General features: G+C 42.2%; 1 protein-coding gene across 4 annotated transcripts in view; it reads left to right on the top strand.

Moving 5' to 3' along the window:
* Positions 1 to 13,182: 13,182 nt before the first annotated feature.
* SMAD2 (SMAD family member 2) overlaps positions 13,183 to 26,821 on the top strand; it is a 317,920-nt gene continuing 304,281 nt past the window's right edge. Inside the window, exon 1 of one of the 4 annotated variants that reach the window (XM_078674778.1) lies at positions 13,183 to 13,301. The gene's annotated coding sequence lies outside the window, so the exon portion shown is untranslated. Of the gene's footprint in view, positions 13,302 to 13,972; positions 14,169 to 14,306; positions 14,427 to 26,821 lie in introns of those variants that run through there. The other 3 variants (XM_078674776.1, XM_078674779.1, XM_078674777.1) reach the window with 3 other exon arrangements.

The raw sequence follows: 26,821 nt of genomic DNA, 5'->3' as shown, positions 1-26,821 counted from the left end.
AATTCTATCTAGACAGGGAAGGGGCGGATCTGCTCAACAAGAACCAAATGGTCTTGGAAATGATGGAATTGGTACTCACAAAAAACTATTTCCTGTTTGAGGGTACGTGGTACCACCAAAAGAGGGGTACTGCGATGGGGACCAAATTTGCCCCATCGTATGCCTGCCTCTTCATGGGGCAATTTGAAAGAGAACATGCATGGAACCAGAGTGCCTCCCCCTGGACTAATAACATCGTGTTCTGGGGGAGGTACATCGACGACATCATCTGTCTCTGGTCAGGATCGGAACCCGACCTCCTGAACTACTTCGGCTACCTGAATAAGAATCACATGAATGTGAAACTTACAATGGAATATAGTAGAGAGAGTATACATTTTCTTGATTTAAAGTTCTACATCAAGAACAACAAAATTGAAAGTACTCTCTACCGCAAGGAAACCGCCTGCAATGCGGTATTGCACGCAAGTAGTGCACATGCTAGTTCCACAATAAATAACATACCATTTGGAGAAATGGTACGCATAAAACGTAACTGTACGGAAGAGGTATTTTTTGACACCAATCTGGAAACACTCAGGAGTCGTTTTGAAGCAAGGGGTTACAGTGAAGATGTGATCCATAGAGCTGAGAGTAGGACGCGCAAGATCCCTAGAAGTGAGACCCTCAAGACGAAACCACACAAAAAATTGAAAACCAATGCAGATGTCAGATTTGTGACAAAATATACCAGACACAATAGCAACATATTCAAAATCTTGAAAAACAACTGGTACCTCCTAAAAGAAGTCCCAGGACTACAGACATATGTGAGAAACAATCCATCAGTAACATACCGTAGAGGTAGAACACTACGCAATCAGCTATGCCACAGCTACTTAGAACCAAAAAGTGACACTAGGGCAAACTGGCTATCACAGAAACCGAATGGCTTTTTCACATGCAGAGACTGCAATATGTGCGAATATGGTAAGGACAAAACCAAGCAGTTTGCATTTAATGGCTCACAAATGTTCGACATCCTATCCTTCGTCAACTGCGCAACCACCTTTGTGGTGTATGTATTGGGCTGTACCTGCGGACTAATATACGTGGGCAGCTCGAAACGCAGTTTACGAGTAAGAATCCAGGAACATAGGCGAGCAATTCTGAACAAGGATGTCAGATACGCCCACACTAAACACTTCTGGGAGAAACATGATGGTAAACCCGATTTCTGGTTCCATGGTTTGGAACATGTACATACACTCACTAGAGGAGGGAATCGTGAGGCACTCCTTAGACAGCGGGAGGCAAGATGGATATGCAAATTGCAATGTATAAAGTACGGTATGAACTTGGACAATGAGATGTACCATTTTCTGTAAGTTTCTCACAAGAAAGTGTTTTCCTTTCTGTAGAAAAAACTTCTTTATATATATTTTCTCTTATTATTTTCTTTTTCATTCATGTAACACTGCAAATAATTCACTTGCATCAGATCTAGAAATACTGTATAATTCTGTGTTGTTGCTTTTCCTCTCTCTATACCTTTAGGAATGAGTTCACATATGGTGCTCATAAATATTATAGTCATTTGTTGATGCGACTACTTCGATCTGTATATAATCAAAAATCTTTGGTGAGTACATGCAATTCGTAATTTATTTAGAACTGGAGTACCCTCTAAAGTAATGTAGCGTGACTCTGCTTGCAAAAAATAATGTAAATAAAAATAGAAATATAATACGAATAATATTCATGGTACCGGTATAAATTACAAACTGAGCAATTACCCGCTGTAAATCAAAACACACATATCGTTATTTTAAATCTAAACCGGCTTAAATTGGAAATAAACTAGACTCTCTTATGTAACCTACCACTCCAAGATGGCGCCTGCCGATAGAGACATTTGGGACCCAGTGGCGATCGCTTTTACTGTTATTAACACACTCTGTAATGTTCGCCGTAAAATACAAGGGCTTGCAGTTTTACCAATACATGGGGTCCGTAGGATCGAGGGGTCTGTCGCAGCTTTGGCAGCCTAATATATATATATAAATAGGACGGAATACTATAATCTGATGTTCGACTGTACACACAATCGAGCAACGATTTGAGTAATCATACCCATATTCTAAATAACAATGCCACTTGGACTACCTCAATACACATCGATCTCAATATATGTGCAAATACAAACACACTACGGTAATTATGCGGTTACGAGAACTATTGCCCACTTAAAGATGGCGGATGCCCACGTCCAACTAGGCATCAATTGCGTCTCCAAGGCGGAGAAGCGCGTGTCCAATAGGCGATCTCGCCTTTTGAATATAAGGCGGTTTTTTGCAATGGCTTCGGCAGCTTGGAACCAGCCATGCCGAACATCTGAAGACGAACAACGCTATAACAGGTGAGGGACTAGAAACGAGCGGCAGGGGATGTTAGTTTTAACATACAAGGAGGCTCTATCATAAAAAAATGGAACACGGAGCATAGGAGTATGGCCGGTAGTTTCTCGTGCAACTCAGCTCTAAGGGGCACATGGGAATAAGACGGGGTGGCGGTCGTCACAGAGATAGTGCGGCGCAACGCTCTGGGTCCCCCCACCGCCCCCCTTATCTTAAATGTAACAGGCTAATGTTAAATAACTGTGGGGCGTGTAGTCTAGCATTATGGGTGGTACTCCTACGTATTTTTATCGGAGTTACGGACCGCCTGAGATTACAACAGAGAGGTGATCTTGTTAGTGGATAACACGGCTATACACCATGGGCAGCACTTACATGGAAATGACTGCCCTCAACCCGTTAATATGGGCTCGTTTTTTAGCCGGTATTCGTGATGTTCTATAACTGGAACAGGGCATGAGCATTTATGCGTAAATAGCCTTATATACATTCATGACTAGGGACAGCAATTTACAATTTGCCGTCTCCTCTACCTAGTATCACAAGGAATCCTGATCCAAAACGACAGTGGACCACTCGTTGTGATTCATGAAGAGGAGAAAATAAGACCATAGATAAGGGACAACAGGAACCACAGCTCACTAAGGTATGTAATAAGGGAAAGAGGGGGTGTATAGATCCCTAGACACCCTTACAAACGCAAAGACAATATACATAGATGCAGACAGTTTAAAACAACTTTTTCCTTTATTATGTAGGATTATGTCTGGATGATCAACAGAAAAAATTTATGTACCAACAGTGGAAACCCCTGCAATACAATATTCCCAAAAAAAGAACCTCAGTGGTAAGAACCATACACATATTATACAGATATGTTTATATTTTAAAAAAATTTTTTGTTACAAAAAAAGATTGCACTCTGTCCCACTAAAACTGGCGCATGGATGGGCTCCATGTTTTCAACCCTGGTTCTAAAACTCTACGCAATGGTTGCTCAAAATCAAAGTTATAATTAAGAAGTAGTGGAGAGTGAAACATACTTTGGTACATTGATGTGCATAGGTATTTCTGTCTCGTTGATGCGTATATATTTACTGTTGAACTACAAACTGAGAGACTTCAGTAGGATGTGAATATGAGAAAGCGTTTTGAGGAACCACAAATTATGTTGGGAACATGTGAGAGGGTTCTTTCTGTTTATTTTATTTTATTTATTTTTCTTGTCCTAGCAAGTGGGTTGTTATGTGCATTGGGTAAAATATATCTTACTGTGGAGTTCAGTGGTGATAGATGTTGGATGTATTTATCTGTGGCCTCTAGTAGAGGGTCCTCTTTGTTACTATGTGTGCTACGCGCACTAGGCAACATATAACCTGTTTTGGACCTATGAAATGAGAGATCTGTGACATATTTGTTTTCGACCACCACTAGTGGACCTTAGTTCTAACTACCAATGCGAAGTAGTGTCTTTATGGGCAGTTCTGTCCCAATATTGTAGCAGGAATTATAACATGCTTTGAAAATGGTGTAATTGTGTTGCCTCTGTGAGACAATTGTCAAATGTTCTAAGTGGTCTGGGAGGTGGTGGTGTACTCATCCCTGGAGGCTTACAACAGTCCAATAAGTTATTTCCTAAGGGTTTTTTTCTCGTTTCTTGACGGTCTTCTCTTACCACCCTTTCCTCCCCTTCTTTGGTGGCTAACCGTTCTTGATTTGGGAAAGGAACGATCCGCAAAATGAAAAAAATGTGGTGAAAACCATGTGTATTGTCAAATATACGTTATAATGTCTGTTCTTCAGTCTTTCCCGGTATTATTATATGTCTTTGTTGATGATTATTTGGTGACTATATATTTACCTCCGTTTTTTGGTAATATTTATTGTACATAGAAATTGTATAAAATGTATATAGATTTTCTTCGTTGTATTATGAAATGATGAAGGCACAAATGCTTACTGCAGGAAACTGATAGGAGTATTTGTTTTTTATTGTTCTTTCAGCCCTGAAGAAACTCCTTGGTAAGGAGTGAAACGCGTTGGCTGAACTCGTGAATTTTCGTATTGATAATATGTATTTTAATGGACAAAAATAAATAAAGGACATTTTCATACTTATTATATTTTGGACTTCTATTCTTGGTGCGCCCCCAACAACGTACAAAACTAATGCCCAGAGTTGCCGAGTGGAACCCCTGATTAGAGTAAGCACCGAAGCGAGAATTATCGAGTCCACTGACCAAGGTCAACGACCCTGCCGCGTCGGGAATTGAACCCTGGTCCCAGGCTGACTTCTGCTCTCAGGCCTGCCGCCTCTAACCAGTGAGCCACACTACTCCACTCCAATGATTGGGGTAATTTAGTTTTCCCATTGACTAACAGTCAAACACATGCAATTTTAGGCAGAGACATCTAATAGACATATCAACATTCGGAAAGCATCAGGAGTGCGATTTTATTTATTTAAAGAGTTTTATATAGCAAGAACATGACCCATGGGTATCAGAGCGCTGTACAACATATCACGGTTCACCAACATTACTATAAAAAATAATCGGGATGTACTTTCCCCATTAATGTGTATTAATGTGGGGATTATTTTAGGCAGGAGACTCAAATATTAAAGCTATTTGTGGCTTGCAAAATTGGGAGTCCCCCACCCAAAACGGGACCGTTGGCATGTATGAGCTAAAGTAAAGCCATATTTAGCAGTAGAAATCAAGAGTCTCCCACCTGAATTGGGTCTGTTGGCTACTCCAGACTTATTCACCATAACATTTTGTACTCTACAACCGATGATACCCGTCTTAGTAATGTTATGCATGGGCTAGATAATCCAAGCACACTCAGGTAGGTTGGCTACCTTTTATTTATTTATTTATTTAGTGAGTTTTATATAGTGCAAACATGACCTAAGGCTTTAGAGCGCTGTACAACATATCACGTTTTACTGACATTACACAAAAGCTATAAGGTACTCACATAACATAGCCATTAAAATGGTGCAAAATAAACAATTTTCTGGTCTGGCATGTCCGAGGAGGTGACTGCATGCAGGATATTCGAGGAGATGGTGCATCTCGGACGACATAATAATATAGATACAACGCCGAAGACGCACAACGAATCGGGTTTCTTTTTCAGTCTGTACAATTAGAAACAGTGGCTTTTATATGTGAGGAAACTATTTCTGACATCTTCGAAGAAAGAAAAAGTCAACCACACAATACTATGTGGCAGAAACCAATCGGAGTTTCGTGCCTTTTCTTTTAAGATTGTGAATTTTCATGCACTCGTGGGACTCCTAACAAGAATAGTCCCATTAAGGTTGCTGATCCATGGTCTAGTCTGGACACAACCAGAAATTGAACCATATTTTTTTTAAATCTTTTTATTAACGTAAACAAAAACAATAAGCATCAGGTGACGTACATCTCTTTTCACAGTAATCAATTGTACATTTCCATGTGTCAGAATACTTTAGGATGATAGTAAGGGTCACTGGGGAGCCAACGCTACTATATCTTCGCCAACATTCGGGGGAGTACATATATTCCCTCTGTAGTCATTCCAAGCGCCCCAGATCTTCCCCCATTTCCTGGGCCGGCCCCTCGCAACGTATACCGATCTTTCCCTGAACATGCACCAATCAAGATCTTCCACCCATTTCCCAATCTGTGGCACCTGACTGGCCGCCCACATCTGTGCTATGTTACGCTTGGCGACCATACATGCCAGAGTCACCCATTGCTTCCCGTGTGAGTTCAAGTCAGTTGGCTCCCAAACATTCAATATACAACGCCGGGTCTCTACCGCCAGCTCCACCCCCATTACCTCTCTGATTTTCTCGTGAACCTTGACCCAGCATTCCTGTATTACTGCACACTGCCACAAAACATGCATGAACATTCCAATCTCCCCACATCCCCTCCTGCATTCACCGCTGTCCGCCAGACCCATATGTACCAATCGTGGACCTGTAATGTATGTTCTGTGTAGGATCTTCAGTTGTACCAGTCTGAGTCGCATTTGGATGGCTACTAATTTCGGGGAGGAAACCGCCTCCCTCCAGTCTTCATCGTCTAAAACTATGCCATCTGCGCCCCACTTTTCCCTGAAGATCACCAGGGGGTCTCTCATGTGATTGGTCAATTTTTTATAAATCAATGAGATGGTTTTGGTCGGTAGAATACCATCCAGTACTCGGTCCTCTAGTGGGGAGGCCTCAGGGAGTTCAGTGTCCCTTGGAACATTAGCGAGCAGGGCATGTCTGACCTGGAGGTACCGGAAAGGCTCACACTCCTGCATCTGATGTCTTTCCTGTAAGGCAGAAAACGTAAGTATCCCATCCCTCCCCCACATGTGCTTTATTTCCGAGATCCCGATGAGGTCCCATCTATCAGAGCCCTTCGTCCTCCACAAACTACCCAGTCTCTCTGAGCTCCATAGTGGGGTTGCCATAGTAAGTCTCGCTTCCCACTGAAGGCATCTATTAGTGGCATGCCATACGTGAATTGCGTGGGCCGCTGGCCCTACGAGGGGAAACCGACCGTTCCTAGCATACAGTGCCCTATTGAAATCACCACCTAGCATCTGACCACGGTCCATCACTTGCCCAGGGTCCAGGGGAGACCCATAAATAGCGTGGTTTATTGCCGCCAACTGAGAAGCCCAATAATATTTACGGAGGTCCGGAAGACCGATCCCTCCGTCGTACCAGGGGAGAGTAAGTTTGGAGAAAGCAATACGGGGTCTGCCCTCCCAGAGAAGCTGTCTCTGGAGGGACTCTATATTCTAGAAATAAGAGGGGGGCACCGGATTCATCATGTTTTGAAGCGCATAGAGGAAGCGAGGGAGAGCCATCATTTTAAATAACACCGCATGACCCAACAAGGAGAACAGCAGTGATTTCCACCTCGCCACGTCTTTTCAGAACTTGGCTAGAAGGGGCTCCAGGTTCTTTTCGTATCTCAGTTTCAGAACTTTAGTCACGAATATGCCCAAATATTGAAAACCCACATTCTCAACCCGTAGTGGGCAGGAACACGGGACGACCGGGGGGTCACCACTGATGACAAAAAGCACCGATTTCGCCCAGTTAATAGCGAAACCAGAATATCTTCCAAATATGGCCAGGACATCCATAAAAGCTATCAAAGAGGCCCGGGGATTGTTAAGGTAGAGCAGGATGTCATCTGCGTATAGTGAGATCTTATCCTCCCACTCGGATGTCCATCGCAGTCCACGAATTGACCGGTCCCAACGGACCCATGCCGCGAGCGGCTCCAGAGCCAATGCAAACAGCAGTGGGGACAAGGGACATCCCTGTCTTGTGCCCTTTCCCAGGGGAAAGTCGGCAGATTTATGGTTGTTTACCACAACCCTGGCGAAGGGACTAGTGTATAATAGATGGACCCAGTCAATGAACTCCTTGCCGATTCCCATCTTCGCCAGGACTGCGAACAAATAGGGCCATTCGACCCTATCAAAGGCCATTGTCACGTCTAACGACAACAAAACAGTTGGTTCATGAGTGCTCGACGCTCCACCCAGGACCCCATGCAGTCTCCTGAGATTGAGGGCTGTATTCCGACGCGGCATAAAACCAGACTGGTCCCGGTGGACCAGGGTCGATATGACCTTGACCAGCCTTGTCGCCAACAGTTTTGAACCATGGTTTTAAAGTCTTGTAGCGGTACAAGAAGTTTCACCTCCTTCTGGAGGCTGAGTTGTTGAAAAGCTCTGTGTGTGGATGAGTTGATGTGAGCTCACATGTTCAGGTTTTCATCTAGTTTTATCCAGAGGCACGGCTTTAAGTGGGATGAAAAAAATGGGGGGGGTGTCTCTCAAAGGGACGTGGCCAATGTAATTAAGGGCGTGGCTTAAAATGCATGAGCTAAAAATCTGTGCTTAGCATAGTGTGTCGCCTGACTTGTATTTTGCTGCCTCTGTCATTCCATCCAGATTTATGATACAACAAGTAACGTCATACCTACAAGTCAGGACTATTGGCTTTGTCAATGGTTGTTAGTTGCATAAGAAAAATAAGCAGCAACTATGGCTTATATATAATATTAAAAAAGCTTCCACTTAAAGCCCTTGTGACACCACAACAATGTTGCTGCGCCTGAGTTTCAAAAAGAGAAGGTAAATCCAGAGAGAAAATGACTCTTTTTAAAAGATTTCCCTCCCCTACAACGCTCGCCTAGCATGACGTCATGCCATAACTTCTGCACCAGTGAGAAGTGAGCAGTGTGAGCAGGCGCACATGGATCTGCCTGCTGTCACTGCAGTCTGCAAAAAAACTGACCACCTTTGCCAGGGCACAAAAGAGAGCCCGATAGAGACCCTTTTCGAGGCCCCCTTTAAAAAATTGCCAGTGCTCAGAACCGGTGAGATCCGGCCCACCTAATGCCCTGTCCAGAGAGATTTTGTAGACTCAACGATGGTTGGTGTGTAGTTGAGGGCATCTAGGTTGATCATGAATTCTTGTATTGGGGTGGGCAGTTGTGGGTAGAATAGTAGGAATTCTGTTTTCATGGAGTTCATTTTGAGGTCGTTTTTTGACAACCAGGTTTGGGTATTTCTAAGAATATGGTTGAGTCTTGTGATGTCAAGCTTTTCTGAAATTTTCAAGTAAAGCTGTGTGTTGTCTGCGTACATGTGATATGCTTGTTTAACTGCTTGAGAAGGTTCAATGTATAAATTAAAAGATGTAGGGGATATGTTGGATCTTTGAGGTACTCCCATATTAATCGGGTACAAATTCGAAATTGAGCCTTTCAGTTTGACACAATGCAGACAAGTTTGTACAAAAGAGTTGAACCATTTGAGTACATTATCGTCGGAGCCCCACTCAGTATTCGCGAAGCTGCAGCAGGCAATTGTATTAATTATTAATTATGTCATTCTCACCTGTTTCTTTTTATTGCTCTCTCCCGTTCCGCTGCACTGCATATTTATTTCCCATGCTGTATTTTTAGGTCTCGCTGAAGCAATGCGTAAGCATTGCGGCGAGATTCTAGTAAGCAGTACGAAAAGTCTGCCAAAACTGCGGATTAGACACAGTCCATGTGATCTATGCGCGAGCACGCCAGCCACGTCACACACCACCATTTGTCTGTGCCTCGCATCAGACTTCAAAGGCTGCCGCTCCCCCCCAATCAGACTTCAAAGGCTGCCACTCCCCCGCCCCCACATCAGACTTCAAAGGAATGTGACCCGCTCCCCCGCCCCCTCCCACAGCAATGCCGAGAGCTTGTTTCTGGACGAAAGTGAAAGACTACCGTGCTTGTTTACAGTAGCCTTGCTCCTCAAATGCTGTTGCTGTGCTGCCATCTCTCTAGGGACACTCAGCTTGAAAACACTCGACTTGCTAGCTGCAATGCTACATCCGCTATGCTTTGCCTCTAGACACGTTGATCCCTTGAAGACTGTGCTGACTCTGCCCCTCCTGATTCTGAAACTGACCAACGCAGTCACCACCAGCCTTTTCTCTCTGTCTTATGATGTCTGCCCTGCCACCATTTACTTCGGACCCTCGCCCTCACACCTCCTCACCCTCACACACCCTCTCACCCTCACACACCCTCACTCACCCTCACACCCTCTCACCCACCCTCACTCACCTTCACCCCCTCACCCTCACAACCCCCTCACCCCCTCACACCCTCTCTCACCCTCACACCCCCTCACCCTCACACACCCTCACTCACCCTCACCACCCTCACCGCCACACCCTCCTCACCCTCACACACACCCTCACTCACCCTCACCCACTCTCACTCACCCTCACACCCTCACCCACCCTCTCACCCTCACATCCTCACTCACCCTCGCTCACCCTCACACACACCCTCACTCCCTCGCCCTCACAACCCTCTCACCCTCACTCACCCTCACACCCCCTCACCCTCACCCCCTCACCCTCACCCCCTCACACCCCCTCACCCTCACCCCCACACACCTCCTCATCCTCACACACCCTGACTCTCGCACATCCTCACCCTCACTCACCCTCACCCTCACACACCCTCACCCTCACTCACCCTCTCACAGCCCCTCACCCTCACACCCCCTCACCCTCAACCCCTCACCCTCACACACCCCTCACCCTGACACCCCTTACCCTCACACCCTCACCCTCACTCCCTCTCACCCACCCTCACACCCCCAAACCCTCACACACCCTCACACCCCCACACCCTCTCACCCTCACACACCCTCACACCCCCTCACCCCCACACACCCTCACCCTCACTCACCCGCACCCTCACACCCCCTCACTCTCACAACCCCTCACTCTCACACGCCCTCAACCCCCTCACACCCCTCACCCTCACTCACCCTCACACCCCCTCTCACCCTCACACCCCCTCACTCACACCCCCTCTCACCCTCACACCCCCTCACTCACCCTCACACCCTCACCGTCACACCCTCACACCCTCTCAAACGCCCTCACCCTCTCACCCTCACACACCATCACCCTCAAACCCCCTCACCCTCACACCCCCTCTCCCTCACTCACCCTCACACTCCCTCACACACACTCACCCTCACACACACTCGCCAGCATATCATAACAAAACATAGCATAGCATAACAAAACACAGCATAGCATAGCATAACAAAAAAAGCATAGGATAGCAAAACATAGCATAGCATAACAAAACAAAGCATAGGATAGCAAAACAAAACATAGCATAAGAAAACAAAACATAGCATAGCAAAACACAACAAAGCATAGAATAGCATAACAAAACACAACAAAACATAGCATAGCATAACAAAACAAAGCGTAGCATAACATAACAAAGCATAGCAAAACAAAACATAGCAGAGTAAAACAAAACATAGCATAGCATAACATAACACAACAAAACATTGCATAACATAACAAAACATAGCATACATAACAAAACATAGCATTGCAAAGCATAGCAAAACAAAGCATAGCATAACAAAACACAACAAAACAAAGCATAGCATAATAAAACAAAGCTTAGCATAACAAAACATAGCATAACAAAGCATTGCATAGCATAACAAAACATAGCATAACAAAACATAGCATCGCAAAACAAAGCATAGCATAAAACACAACATAACAAAACATAGCAAAACACAACAAAACATAGCATATCATAACAAAACACAACAAAACATAGCATAGCATAACAAAACAAAGCATAGGATAGCAAAACTAAACATAGCATAGTATAACAAAACAAAGCATAGGATAGCAAAACAAAAGATAGCATAACAAAACATAGCATAACATAACAAAACATAGCATAACAAAACACAACAACACATAGGATAACAAAACATAGCAAAACACAACAAAACAGAGCATAGCAAAACATATGATAGCACAGCAAAACATAGCATATCAAACACAACAAAATATAGCATAGCATAGCATAAAAAACATAGCATAGCAAAACAAAGCATAGCATAGCAAAACATAGCATAGCATAACAAAACATAGCATAGCATAACAAAACACAGCATAGCATAACAAATCAAAGCATAGGATAGCAAAACATAGCATAGCATACAGCATCACTCCGCACCACCACAGCATCACTCAGGGGCACCACAACATCACTATGTGCTACCACAGCATCACTGAATGCCACAGCATCACTCGTTCGCCATCACAACATTTCTCAGCGCCACCACAGCATCAATCTGTGCAACCATTCAACAACACCTGGTTCAAATATGTTCTCTCAATGTTTCAAGCTTTATTACAAATGAAACAAAAAGATGTTAATATTTCACTTCTGTTCTTGGATTATCGTCACAATAAAATACACTGAACATAATCTTCACAAAAGTTTTTTACAAAACTTTAAGCTATTGCCATTATAAATTAGAATAACTTTTATTTAAGTATTAATTATTGAAAAAAATTAAAAGCCATTGTTATTTGTAATATCAATACATGTAAGTCACGTAAATACAACACATATTGCATTACAAATGCTATAGGTGTCACATTTGCGAAAGTTATAACTATTGGTATTGTAAATGACAAAGCTATTAATTTTGCTATTTTCAAAAGCAAAACATAAATAAAAAATGTGTCATTTACAATACCAATAGCTCAAACTTTCTTAATGCGAGATCTATTGCATTGCAAATGCTTGTTTTCTTTGGTTTGCTTCCTTAATGCCGGCATACAATGTAATGTAATGTCCTTCTGCTGTTTACTCTGTGTATGTAAAGCGCTCTGATACCTACGGGTTAAGCTAGCGCTATATAAAACTTAAAAAAAAAAAAAAAAAGACTGTGTTGAACGCAGAGGATAGGTCAAGTAGAATGAGGAGACAGGATTTGCTTTGGTCATTTATTTTTAGTGCATCATCCATGATGTGTAGTATGACCGATTCTGTGCTGTGTCCAGTTCTGAAGCCAGATTGAAATGTGTAACTAGGTTGACTTGTTCAATATGTTGACATGGTTGTATTTGAGAATCACAACAGCAACCAGTACTGCTTTTCAAAGAGATGACTTTTAATACATTATTAAAGGCAATGTAGGATCTTTTGTCCTGTAATTATAGCAATCAATTACCTCATCAGATAGGGGGAAGCAATCTATTTCTGATGGGAAAAGCACGAGGGCCCGATTTTGGGGTGTGGAACTCTGGATGGGCTATGCTGAAGTGCTCCTTTTAACTCTTTAAAGGCTCGTTCGGGGGTTGCACTGTGGCCTTCGATTGGGTAGAGACGCTCAAGAGCTTTTTTCTAAGCAGGCTGAGGGGCACGTGATGTGCAGTCAGCTGCTGCCTCTTCCATCATTGTTGTCAGTACGCCTATTGAAAGCGACGTTAATCTCTTATCAGGGCCTACCTGAATCACTTGTTGCACTTTTGTCTGCAAAACCCAATTTCAGGTATGTGTCTGACATTCACTTTGCCAATAAGAAGCGGGCTTTGAATGACCTAAAGTAATTTATAGGGTGAATAGAGAATAAGTGACTTCTGACGCATCCTGTAAAACGCTTTAAATTAAAATTCAGCGCTCCGGCATGAACAGTGAGCAAATAAAAAAAAAGTGCAAGTCAGAAACAACGTGGCGGCCATCTTAGAGGGTTGTTTGTTTGTACAATGAGAGATCCGCTGCAGGTAAGAATGTGAAACATTAAAACATGTTTATTGTCTTTTATGCTCCTCCTTTCTTTAGCAAGAGCACGAATCCAATCAGGTTCATCACAAATAAAAAGTAGTCAAATCAAATCCAAATGCATTTTAAAGAGTAACGTGAACAAATGTAGAATGTAAAAATAGAAACGTTTCTCTAGGGCACCTAAACCTTGTCCAATGCACGGTTTTTGCTCCTGTCTTTGACGGTTTTCTGTAGAACCTTTAACGGAGCTAAAAAGCACAGCGAATAGAGTTTATACTGCATGGTGAGTATCTTTATTAGTATTTTAGCCCGAAAGTAAAGTCGTTTTAATACTGTCCTTGGCTTCCCTCGTACCTATCGTTGGGCTTGTTTTGGTAGAACTGTCGCATGTTTGGGCGTCTTTCCAATGCGAATCGTGCTTGTCTTGGATTTCAGGCCTGGCTACTCTGCCCGCCTTCCGTCAGTGGGCGGGCTCCAGCGACGGGAATGCAGAGATGCTGAGTGACTGACTATTCTGTGTAGAAACCTGCGGCCCGGGGCCCAGCCTGCCCGTCCGTACGAGTGAGCCAGCCAGCGCCCAGGCCTGAGGCCAGCCTGAAGACACCGGCGTCTCCCTTGAATGGGACTAGTGCTGGTGAGTAAGTACTCGTCGCAAGGCAGGCCACGGCTGACTGGTGTCCGGCTTAGCCACGCAGCTGCCTTTGTGGCGCGACCCGCCACCCGCGAGCCACCCGGCCTGGTTTTGTATTGTACTCAGAAGCGCCCGGCTGTGTCCGCGAGCTCCGGGTCTCGTGCCGTGGAATGTTGCGGAGGGCTCGCCGTAGCCCGAGTGTTGAGGGTCGGCCGTTATCCCGCTGCCGAGGCAGCTCCTGGTGGCCAACGGAGGGCCCGTGTAATAAATATATTTATTTACTTATTTATCTACTCTCTTTGTACTAGGTTTTTGATTGACTTCTCCTCCCCTCAAAAGCTCCCCGAGCTCCCGGCTTTCCAATGGGCTCCCGCCGCTCGAGGTGCTTCTGTGTTGGGTGGGTGCAGATGTGGGCCTCGGAGGTCCCTGCATTGCCGTCTTCTGTAAGACTTCTACTTTTAACCTATCGCCCAAACGGTGGTGACTAGATCTTACATCTCACCGGAGGGGCCGCTAAGCGTCCGTCCAGGCTGCACTACACTTGTCTGTTGATTCACTGTCTCGGGAGTAGTGTGACCAACTTCTACGCTTCTTGTAGTAGCCTGTTCAAATGTATAGCAGTTGCTGTCTTTTTAGGAAACAGTATGTATTTTAGAATTTTGCCATACTACAACAGAGGGTAAAGGACTAAGAACTTGCTCAACATCTGCAAGTGAAAGGGCTGTGGCACCATAAGCACAGTAATTGAGACCGCTATAGCTGTATATATTCGTGGTTGGCATCAGTATAATTGTAGGGCTTTTAAGGGATCTACATTTGTAAGTGTCAGTTATTGAACATACGGAGAGTAGTAGTACAGTAGTAAGGTACATAAGGTGTATTCGTTTGTAATGAGCAGTATGTTGTCAGTGTGTAGTTAGTGCATGAATGAGAGGAAATTCGTATGCAGTTCTCAGAATTTGATCTAACGTTTCTAGTAGTGGTATAACTGACAAGTTGTGTGCATTTGAGACAATAGTGAGTTTATTGGCATGAACACATTTTGAGCGATAGTAGGGCTGGTTCAATAGAAGATTCTTTAGATTAGCTTTTAAGGTTTACAATAACAAATACGTTATTGATCGGTTGGATGGTCTTTCCTAACACTAAGTGCATTCCCTGAGAAAGTGGTTGGTGTGAATTTTATTAAAATGATATATATTGAGAAGCAATTTAGATTGATTTCGCAGGCTTTGGTTTTACTGGATAGTTAGTTTTTTGTGTTTGGAGGGCGATCTGGGTATATTGCTTTTTATGAGATAATGTGTTTTAAGTGGAGCGAGATTAAAGTGTTAAAACCTTCATGCAGCTAAGAACTAGAGGAATCTCTTAATTTTTCTGTGTGGGTATTGAGCAGTTTGGCTTCTGAGTGGAGGGTGGCTTTGGGAGCTTTAGTTCAGGACTAGTGTTGTCTTGCTATTAAATCAGTAATAATTTTTTGAGAGATCACCTTTGCCTAGAAAGCATCTCTGAGGTCATGTTTGAGTATGAAGAACCAGCTGTTGATGTGGTCCTTCACCAGCTTCACTTGAAATCTAGCATGCTTACTGAGGGAGCTGTCCAACATGAAGCTGAGTTATTTGGCTGATTATACAGTCTTTGGGATTATATTTTGGGATTGTAGTTTTGAGATGTGGTGGGAGGAGGGATGGGGGAGATTAGAGCTGATATGCCACTATTTAATTAAGTCTTTTGACGGTTAAAGTTAGTGTCATAAGGGATGTACATGAGCTTAAGCCGCGAAGGAGGGCCAATGGAATTGTGCAACAGTGGAGGGCCAAATTATGAGGCAGTGCTCACTAAATTATGCGTCAGAAAATGGAAATGGCATATTTTGTAGCCAGTGCTTTGAATGGGAAAAATAAGTGCATGCACTCATTAAAATGAGCTAGAGGTGTAGTGGCCGAGGCTCGGGGCGGGGCTAAGGGCAAGACCTGAAGATACTTAACGACTTCTATAATAGTTGGAGCACACACCAAAACACATGATAAATGTGTTTTATAAACAATGCAATATTACTCATTACACAACATGAAAGAGAAATGCGATATGTTAACATTTCCTTTTGTTGCAATAGTTGCACCTTCGTAATGTCATACAGCTAATTGCTGTTGCTTGGCACAATACTATATATTTTTGAGCACATGAGTAGGAAGGAACTGAAAATACCCCCACTTCGAACTAAAGCGCTTATGGCACCGAGCAAAAGAAGTAAATCGTCATTACCCTCCTCAGAAGATCTCTTGTCTCTTCCATCGATCTATCTTTTTATCCTACCATTTACCTGCTGATGTCCACCATTTACCCGTTACATTCTGTCGTCTATTCAGTTTTTCATCCATCATTCAGTTTTTCACCATTCCGTCTCCACCCTTCATATCCAAACCCATCCATCCATCAACCTATCCTTTCACTCATCCATCTCTTTATTCACCTTTTCATCATCCATCAATCCTTACGCTCATCTATCCATCAACCCTTTCACTCCTTTATACCATCCACCTTTTCATTCCAACCACCCTTTCACTCAATCCCTCCTTTGCTCATCCATCACCCACCCTTTCATCCACCCTCACTTGTATTTATTCACCCATCCAATCTTTCACTTATCCACCCATCATCCGCCCTTTTATCCAATCATCCACCCTCTTTCACCCATCCATCTATACATTCACCCTTGCTCACTCATCAATCCACTCACTCACCCACCAACCCTCCCTACTACGTTATTTATGAACCTTTGTCGCTGAGCAGACATGTACACACAAAGTGCCACCCATTTTCTTTAACATACCTCCATACAAATGCTGGCAAATGCACACATAAGCAGCCATACAAAAGACTCCTGTGTGTTGAAAGCCATGTTATACTCTTCACCATGGCTTTTGTAATTGCCACTGCCAGGGGACTGCCAAGAATCCTGTGTTTGCGTAAATGCACAGGATAGTGTGAATGTGATTGACAGCAGTGGGCCTGAACGGACCCTGCTCTTTCAAACACAGCGTGATGGTGAGCACCGGACATTATGCAAACAAGCTCAAATCGGGGCTACAGAAGCGGCGCCTTGGCTGCCACACACGTTCCACTCCTGCTCATTAGCACTCTCAGCCAATGAGCCTACCTTTTCATGAGTACCTGTACTCTCCTCGGCAGTAGAGAAGTGACGGTACTCGGTACTGGTGAGTACCGGCCCATTTAAAGCACTTTTTGTAGCACATTCATGATGATATTATCAGAGAAAAGGCTTTCAGCAATGGGATAGAAAATAGATCAGCACAAAATACCGCCCTATGAGACCTGGTTAGTATGACTCTAAAAACGTTTTTATAGTTCAACCCACATTGCAGAAACCTTAAATGCTTTACGTTGTTTTCTTTTCATAGTTTTTGTTTACTGTGCCTACACCTTTTTATTATTTTAATTATTATTTTTTCATTTGCATCTGTGAAAGACATTATGGTCGAAATCGCTTCAATATCTCGGATGAGTTACAAACAAAATAAGTACAAAACTTGAAGAATGTTTTTAAGCTCATGACATAACCCAGGCAACGAGGTACTGAGCTCCTTCTCTAGACAAGATCGCACTTTATCTTTGGAAGTGAACATTGGGAACAGCTTCCTTTCATTTGTAAAAATACTGCCATGCTTTGTCCCATTCAGAAGCTGAACTTGTGGAGGGTATCCCTTAGTTTGCTTTTAAAAGGCCTCCCCTAGCTCGATTGTGCAATCTTTAAAATGTGTTTCCCAGTCTCTGCTGCTCCACGTGTGATGTTCATTGGGATGTGTGTTGGGAATGTAAACGAGTAGTAATCTCTTTTGTTAACTTAGTTAGGAAATGTGCTGTGTTTGACTACCCTGGGCACTTATTCAGCTAACAATGGATCATTCTGCAGCTTTTGTAGCTTTGTCTCAAATAGAATTGTTTTGTAGAGATGATGTTTGGCTCGATGTGCAGCTTTTTAATGGTGGCGTGGTTCTTTTTAATGCAACCATTTTCAATCTCTAAGAAATACTGATTATCATAGTCCATCCACTCACTTTGATTTATGGACGTAAGAACTGGCAGATAAAATTCCTATGGTAAGGCTCAACTTGGAAATGAAATTTGATTGGGTGAACTGGGTTGTGATATTTGGAGCAAGAAATGTCTTCCTTTCTAATAGACTGTTTAATGTAAATTATGGTGTGATTCTACTGTCTGCTTTATTTGGCATAGCCTGTTAAAGCACTGCTGTTTGCTTGATGGTGACCCGGTGTTGCTCCTTGGCACAGGGGAAGAATTGCAACTAACTGAGTATACCTCTGGTGCCCTGCACTGTATACAGTTAGAACACCATTTTATGACAACCAGTGCTGAACTGAAGATTATCTCCTGTCAGGCCTTGGCAATCCATAGGCTTCCTAGTGCACACAACAATTTTCATGACAGATCATGGGAAGCGATCAAGCCACATCCTTTCACATCTGATTAGTGATGAATGGTTAAAAAGCATAGAGGTTAATAAGTCTGCTAAATGGAGATATCATAAGAGTCAGATGTTGATTTGCTTATTACGTCTAACTATGCACGCACTGGACGGAGTGCTCTAGGTTGGTTATTTAAGAAAAAGCATGGACCTAGTATAATGTCTACTGTGATGTGCACCTTCCACAAAAATATATTTTATGTAGATATAAATTCCTATACACGAGCTATAAGGGCCATGGGCTGGCTTGCACCTGTTCTTTGTATGATTGTAACAGAAGTTCAAAGACATTCTGTTTAGATGCTAGAGGTGCAGCAAGTCTGGTTTATGTCTATTGCATTTAATATGTCCTAAATGGAATATAGACTCAAGGATAATTAATTTTAAAATAATTATTGTCTGTATATTTTTAAAGAGCTCAGACTGTTTTGCAGTCAGTGAGTTGTGTTACAAAGAGATAATTAAGAGTATTATTAATGATGATATAGTATTTTGGTGCATTTGTGTTTATATGTTTCAATGTCTTAAATTCCCCCGCCAAATAGTTTTTATTGCATGTTCAGAAAAGACAATCAAAACAATAGATATATATATCTTTTTTTAAACTTTATTTATAGTTTCGGCAAGAAGCAAGTCGGTGACGGTAGATCAAAAAAAATACTGAGAACATAATATTATCGTTACAAAACGGACATGACATAAATTGCAAAATATCAACAAGGTAGAAACAAGATATAAAGAATACAAAGTCCCACAGGTCCAACCCCATCTGGATATCGTGGCAACAGCAAGTGATGGCCAAATTCTAGTTCCCTGTTAAGTCCACAAACAAAAAAAGTGCCATAGTGTCCACAATAATCATACCTTGTGAGGTGTGAAAAGAATGTGAAGTATAAGCATTATGGGGAGAGGAGCCCCTCACCCTTCTGGGACTATACCCTGTTTCAATTGAGAAATAGAGGCTTGCCGACTGGTTTCAACATATGATCTGTAGGGACCCCAAATGTCTTTAGGCCGGGAAAAGCTTGGCAGAATACCGGCATACACCTCACAGTTGGTATTACAGTACGCTAGACTGTGCAGCCAGCCCTGAAGGGTAGGAGCTGATTTGCGGCCCCCACAATAGAGCAATTTCTCTTTTGGCAAGCAGCAGACAGAGGGATGCAATAAGTCTGATCTTTTTGGGGAAGTTCCCGTGTATCCCACTAGAGCCACTCCGGTTATGGGGGCGAGTGTCAGCTTTGTCATAGTTTGCTGTGTACATCTTCCCAATATGTTTGGAGTTTTGGGCAGGTTCATGTGAGGTGTGCAAAATCAGCATGTGGGGCAACGCATTTGCGGCAAGTATGTAGTCTGTTCGGATCCAGACTGTGAGCTTTGGCAGGGGTAATATAGATTCTGCGTTAGAACTTAAAATGAAGCAGTTTATGCCTGCTGTTGTGAGAGATGTCCTTTGTAACTGCACAATACTTAGCCCACTGATCATCTGTTATGGGGCATCCTAAATCTACCTCCTAATCGGAGCGAACCATGTCATCATTAACAGGCTGTAGTGAAGCACATTCCTTGTATAGTTTAGACATTAGAAGAGCCCCACTCGTGCTCTCAATTATCAGTGTGAGAGATGTAAACAAGTCTGGTTCTAGAGGGAAACCGGGCAACGTAGCACGCAGTACCGAGCGGATTCAACTCCGCACAAAGTTGACCATGGAAACGGGTATCTTCTTACAAGGAGAAGATATGTCCCTCTGGGTATAGGTCTCCCAATGTGGAAATTGCAAATTTGGTTAAGATGCGTTGTATTAACTGTTTGCCAGTGATTGGCAGCCAGCGGGCGTTTGGGACAGGCAGGGCAGAGGAGTACTGGATGGAGGCACCAGTGACCCGTCACGGGTTATCCCAATCCCAGCTTGTTGTGGAAACTGTCTGTACGTCATTGGGTCTCTGGGAAGACCGGGTAGAACGGTGGACAACAGCTCAGGAAGGACAGAATCTGCCTCCGGGCAGATATATGGGATCCTGGCATCTGGGTGAAACCATGCATAGGCATAGCAGCATTGAGCCACCAGGTAATACAATTGGAGATCCGGCCCACCATACCCACCTCTATCGTATGGGAGGTGAGAACATGCCAGCGGACGCAAGCCTACTTACCACCGCAGACAAGTTGTATAAGGAGTATACGTAATGTCAAAAAAGTTAGTGAGTGGTATAAGGATATTATTGAAAAGATATAAAAATTTGGGGCGCAGGAGAAGTTGGACCGGGGAGTAGTCGGAATACGTCCTCGGGACCGTTACAGAAATGCCAGGGGGAACCAGCCAAAAGTCTACTCTAGGTATTATGTTGCCCAGCGTAATGTGTATATTCGGTGAGGGCGGGATTGTGCAGGCGCCAAATATCTAGGAGAGATAATTGTTCGCATGGGGCCAGGAGAGCTTGTCGTGCTCGCACCTTAGTGTCAGGGGTTGTGGCAGTACCATCTAAAACCGGATTAAGGAGTAAATAAACCCCCACCTCCAGCAAGAGGAGGCATGGTTCTAGTTTTAATAGTTGAGCATGTAATGAGTGGAAAACTCAGGAGAATCAGTGTTCGGGGCGTACACGCACACCAAGGCCGCCCTATGCCCCATGAGAGAACCCGTGACAATGATGTATCGATCATCACAATCCCCCATAACAGAACCTAAGCTGAAAGGAACAGTTTTGTGAATAAGAATGGCCGTGCCCACTGGCATAGCCACTAAAATTGGAAATGTACCTGTGTGCCCCCCAACTCGTAGCAAATCAGAACGGGTCAGTTTTAGGTAAGTGCGTTTCTTGTAAATAGGCAATGTCTACTCTATGCCGGAGAAGATAATGAATAACATGTCTCCTTTTACGATTATAGTTGAGGCCTCTGACGTTCCAAGACATCAGAGACAAAACTGAAAGACCAGCTATTTTACCCAGTTGAACCATTGGGGGAGTGTAACAGGCGTGTCATGCATGTAAAACAACAACAGTAAGAACACTGTGACAGTAAACAATCCTGCAGCCGACTATAAACGTTGCAACAATAAACAGATTGTGGGCTTCCACGGCAGGTCCCGATGGGACCGGGAGCGGCTCCGCCAGAGGGTCACTCCTCCCCTCCAAACCTCGATCGCCCGGTGCCTCGTGCAGCTCCCAGCTGGTCACAATCGGGGCATATCTGTGTGGTCACTGCGAGGTGGGAACCCCCTGTAGGCGAGCAGAGTAGCGATAGTGCGTTGGTTAAGGGGATGCTGAAAACGACTAGTGGAGCTTCAACGCAGCGCTGCCATGTTGGTCAGCGGCTTTGCCATGCCCCCAAAACAATAGATAGTTGAGCTGTAGGACTAATGGAAGTTGAAAGTGTAGAAATGTGTATTAATTGCTATATTTCTGGATTTACAGTAGTTGTAATAAAATAGTCTAAGTATTAGTAGATCAAGAGAATTTAGACACTCTTGTTTCAAGGTGCTGTATTAGTCAATGTTTCTTTTCAGTTTGACCTATAAGATTAAAACTAGAGTGGGAAGAGTTCTAGAGGTGTAGGTAAAGGAGAAGGGGGTTAGTGTGGATTGAAGGGAGAGGGGCTGCGGGCTAGATGTGTTCAGAGACCCTTATAAAGGTCTTGGTTGACTAGTGAGTGTTGCACATGTGCCAAATTTGCCTAGTTTCTCCCATACATCAATTAAAAATAAATAGGCAGTTATGGAGTTGTCAGCACCTCATGTAAATTGGGTCAATGCCTACCGTGTATTTATACATATTCTAGTGCAATCTTTCTAGTCAGATGGGATACCTTACCGTTGCTGCTTGTGGGTACCAATATATAAAGTAAGTCAATATCTTGTTTGCAAAGTGGTTCATTAATGGGTGAAGGATAGGCTTTGATCCAGCGCCCCTAAGGAAAAGTTGTCTCACCAACGCTACCCAACACCACAATACTCACCATTAATCATAAATCACTCATAAGGCCCATATACCAACGAGACAATTTTTGGACAACTGAATCATGTGACCTAATTAAACAGTACTATTCACAAACTATTTACATATTTATATACAACTGCAGTTTATCATTTCTTTCATTGTAATTAAGTCACTTAGGTAAATGGATCAGCTAATGGTAACTAGACCATGAATAAACAAGACCAGCTTGTCGTTTCAAAAATCTAATTTTATTAACTTTATTATTCAAAGAAAGAGCATTTTCAATTAGTTATCTTTATTTTATTAGCAAAAATGTAAGCAGCGTTTTTTAAAGGGGAAAACATATTAGGCTGACACTTCAAAGGCAAATCAATCCGCATGAATTAAAGAAAATAACAGTTTCCATTCCCTAGATTCTATTTCCCTGTCTAAATCTCGCTCCACCTAAAAAGGAATAATCATTAAAGTCTGCTATCCTTACGTGCGCCAAAGAGTCCAACAGCACGTCACGCCCTTCAGGAATCGGAAAGCGAGAGGCGCCCTCCTGCCCATGGGGCTACGTTTTATACCTTTCTGACTAGCTAATCTTCTCTAAAATGAACACATTTCTTTGCCATCCAGTGTCCTCATTGGCTGACTTTTGTCAGCTCATATGGTGTCATCACCTTTCTCCAAGCCTAGATCGTGTTTTTTCTTAGAGTCCATTGTCTCTTATTTTCAAGTCACGCAGCTTCCTTAAAAATGTTACTTTCATGTGAGCTACAGTACATGACTTCCTTGGCTTGGCAAACTTGCCGCTTCCTGTCCTTGAATCTTTCTCTCCAAGAGCACGTTTAGCACAGTTTATTTGAATTTGCAAAAACTTGTCAACGTGGTAAAAGTTTCCACTTCCATGCAAGGCTCTTTCTGGACAGGACTCGAAAACGCCATCTTTTCAATGTGCCTTTAGGCCTCACTCGAAAACTATTATTTAAACAAACACAAGACATCAATTAATTAGAGAATTGAGACCCATTCTGTTACCCACCCCCTTTGCTAATTATTAACCCATTAATTTATGTTACCTAGCTGTGCACACAAAGCTGCATTTTATATCCACCTTCTTCTTTTAGGCCGCAGGATCCTCCACGAGCTTATGCCACATAAAGACGTAAAGACATAACATAAGCACACTTAATAAGCACATGCCATTAGTTAAACAGCCGCATTGAATACTGACAAAGACAATAGACAAGGTTAGTTTATTATTTTATACACACTTGCTTTTGCAACAAAGAGCACATGAGTTAGTCCCTCGTGTTTCTGATGTAAATACATTTTTAAAACTAAGTTGATTAATAATTCACCACACACTGATTAATACAATTACGGTTTTATGGAAGTTTAACTTTGCGAGTCAGAACAAAATATCATTCTGAACCTCGCTCCATCAACTCCCTCATCTGGTGATTTAAAAATCACCAAACTACACCCAAAATTTTCAGCAAAAATGTTAAAACCCTTGAACATGTTTTGGACATTCACAGTATTAGTGTTGCTAAACTTTCGATTCAGCTGTTTGTTTGTAATTCTCATATTGTGACCTACGAAACTCTTCTAATTCTATTTCTTTTTCTTGTTCTTTTCTGAGCTTGTAAATTCTTTTCTTTTCCCTTAGATATTTCTTTCTTTTGTGTAACATGCAACTAATTTTTAACAAAAGTATCACAAAAACTATAACAAATAAAGGACACAATATTTTGCCTAAAATTGAACCACCAATCTCTTGCAACCAGTTTTGATTGCTGAAAATCTTTTGCTCAAACGTTCCGAAAAATCTACATCTGCTAAAGGTACAATTTCTGTATGCAATTCAGTAATATATTTAATATACATTTCAATGTTCTGGCTTTTATCTGGAATATATGTACAGCAATGCTGGACATGTAAAATTCCACAAACTCCTCCCTCTTTAGCTAATAGGATGTCAAGAGCAAGACGTTCCGGCATAACCATCGATCTCATGGCAATAAGTTCAGTATCAACTAATTGGAATCCATTAGCAGTATCAGTAGACAATCTGTCAACAATTGTAGACATTTTTCTGATTTTTAACTGCATTCAGGGTTATTATACCCACTAAAGGTATTACTGCACCAAAAATATCTTCCAAAATTTCTGAAAAACTTTCCCTTCTGAATCTACTCAGATGATTACTAATTTCAAATGAACCCTTTACATTTCTATCTACATGAAAAATCTTTGGAAAAACTAATCCGATATAGCAAGTGCCATACCAGTGATCTGGGAGGTTATAATAGGCTTTGTCTCCACATACAAAATAAATTCCAGGAAAAATTGGATCTCTGCCACCTTTAAATCCCCATCCACCTAAGATTTGATAAGTGTCTTCACATTGACTGGCACCAACAAAATAATTATCCAATAGAGTATTATCTCTTCTAATACAAAGCTTACCACTAACAGGTTTATCTATGTGAATAGCAACATTTTCAGTTCTACCATTTAGCTTTTCATCTTCAATCTGCCAAAACTTAGATTTGGTCTGTTTCAGCATTTCATTTCGTTTATAAATTGCCCTTCTCTCTTCAACCAAGTTTAAGAAAGATTTCTCTTCAGTTCTCAATTTACAAGTTAGATTATTTCTAAAAGCATACTCATAAGTAAGTTCATTAGTTACAATGAAAAATTCCCTCATCTGTTTAGCATGTTTGTTTATTTAAGCTTTTATCAACCTTTAAGTTTGCAAAAATTTCATCATAGTTGGAGTAATAGTACTCTAAGCGACCTGTCTGATAAAATAAACTAGCTATTACACTGCAAGTGATGCCATATGTAAGGGGAAGCATATTATAGGTAACCCCCTCAGAAACAGAAGGGGGTAGTTTCACACAAATATAACAATCTTTCACATCCATAACTTTAACATATTCAGATAAAAGTCTTGAAAAGGTATTACTAGAAAAATCACCAACAGATCTATCTCAGTGGATCTCTGGTTTGTGCTCAATAACTCTATTAGACTTGCCTACTACATCATGGTTATCTTGTTTAGCCACAATTTTACTAGTCATATTAGTCTTATACTCTTCTTTGTCAATACCAAAAGGAAAAATGACAGCTAAAATTAACCAAACCAAAATTATTAAAATCACACAAATAGAAGACATTTTGCAACATCTCCTTAAGATAGAACATCTCGAATTATTATTATTATTATTTGTAGAAGGCATCTTTACTTCTGAAACAAGAGCCTTACAAAAAAAATCAAAAATTAATATACACCCCCTGTTTTTACTTTTTATTTTATTTTTTTAGAAAACCCTACTTTCTAACAGCTTTTCTTCGACCTTGCGTCTTACATCAATGTGTTTTTCCAGCTAACACAATTTCCTCGACCTTGTGTCACCTAACACCATTTCTTCAGCCTTATGCCAAATACAGATTTCAACTTTATATTGGAACAAAATCAATCATTGTCACTCGTATCATCTAAATCCTCCTGACTACTGCTATTCACTTCCACTACTGGTGGGATGATGATGTACGTCCACTCAGGGGACTTGTACTTTTGATTAGGCCTTACTACTCTCTTTGCTCTACTACTAATCACTTCTATTTTCTTTCCTGCTTGATTTTTCTTAGCTGTGTCTCCTTTTTGACTTGAAACTTCATTAACCTGCTCTTTTGATCTGTTTACTAATTTGAATGTTAGACTCTCGTGTTCATTTGGCCAATTATCTCCTTTTCTTGATAATTTCTTTTTTGGTTCAGTCAGGTTACACTCTGCTCTCCAAGCTCTTTTCCTTGAACTTCTCAGTTTGGATTCATCATCACTTTCATCCGTTTAGCTTTCTGAGATTTCAATTCTAGATTCAGGTACTTCTTTACTCGGCAGTTTCACTCTGTTAGGAACATCATCCTTATAGCTGGTATTCGGAATTTCGTCTTCTTCTTCTTCAATTACTTCCAACTTCGCAGTTTCAGAACTTCCGTTCCTGCCTTCAGAGCTTTCAATCTGCTTTTCAATATTCTCCTGATCTTGAATCACCACTTGATCAGACTCTTCTTCTGCTTCTTTTTCTAGCAGATCTTCATCATTTTCAGAGTCTTGTATCGCAATTTCTTCAGTATCTTCATTCAACGCCTCATTCGCAATTGAATTTTCCAGATGTTGACCTTCTTGTCGATCTTCAGGATCTGGATCTTT

The sequence above is a fragment of the Lissotriton helveticus genome, chromosome 2_1 (assembly GCF_964261635.1).
Source record: "Lissotriton helveticus chromosome 2_1, aLisHel1.1, whole genome shotgun sequence".
NCBI classification, from domain to species: Eukaryota; Metazoa; Chordata; class Amphibia; order Caudata; family Salamandridae; genus Lissotriton; species Lissotriton helveticus.
This window is presented reverse-complemented; position numbering and strand designations above follow the sequence as displayed.